Below are 964 nucleotides of genomic sequence, written 5' to 3' on the forward strand. Positions count from 1 at the left end.
GGACATGTCCACACTTTTACGTTTTAGTTTTGGCCACGCTCAGACGCCTTTTTTAAGTCAACGAAACTGTGTCTTTTTGAAAACGCTCTCTAAAGTGGATAAATTTGAAAACACCGTATTCGCGCCGCGAAACAGAGGCTTTCGAAAACGTTGACGCATTTTTAGTCAGTCTACATTCCTGCTAGCTTTATACTCCTGTGATACTCACAGCAACAGCTCCACCAGAGGGACAGCTCATGTTGGACGTTTGGGGGACAAAGTTAGGGAGGACAGATTAAGATGGTTTGGACATGTCCAGAGGAGTGAGTATATTGGTAGGAGAATGTTGGACATGGAGCTGCCAGGCAGGAGGAAAAGAGGAAGGCCAAAGAGGAGGGATATGGATGGAATAAATGAGGATATGAAGCTAGTGGGTGTAAGTGTTGAGGATGCAGAAGATGGAGAGAGTAGGTGGAGAGAGATGATTCGCTGTGGAGACCCCTGAAGGGAAAAGCCCAAAGAAGAAGAAGAAGAAGAAGAAAGTTGCTTTTCCTTGACATATTGCTGTGACGTTTCAAAGAGTCGGAAAGTAAACAAACAGCAGGCGGAAATGATGCTCACGTGCAGTACAGGGATGTAAGCATTTTCATCAAGACGTTTCAGTGTGGATGAGCTTTTGGGAAACGACTGAAAACGAAAGACGAAAACACCATTTTCAAATTTATCCAGATTAGTGCAGACGTAGCCTAACGTCTCAGCATGAAATGACGCAGATCCCGGCAGAACCTCAGACGGTGTTCTGTCCTGATGTACAGAGGATACGCTGTGCCACACCTCTGGGTTTTTGTGATATTAATAAGATAGACTAAGTGTTTAATATGTTAAAGTGTTCAGTAAAAAACACTCTGACACCGTGTTCAGCAGCTGATCTCTAAATAAAGCTCTCTAGTGAAAACGAACAGCTTGGTTATCTTGTTCAGAAACG

Source organism: Hemibagrus wyckioides, linkage group LG06 (assembly GCF_019097595.1).
Source record: "Hemibagrus wyckioides isolate EC202008001 linkage group LG06, SWU_Hwy_1.0, whole genome shotgun sequence".
NCBI classification, from domain to species: Eukaryota; Metazoa; Chordata; class Actinopteri; order Siluriformes; family Bagridae; genus Hemibagrus; species Hemibagrus wyckioides.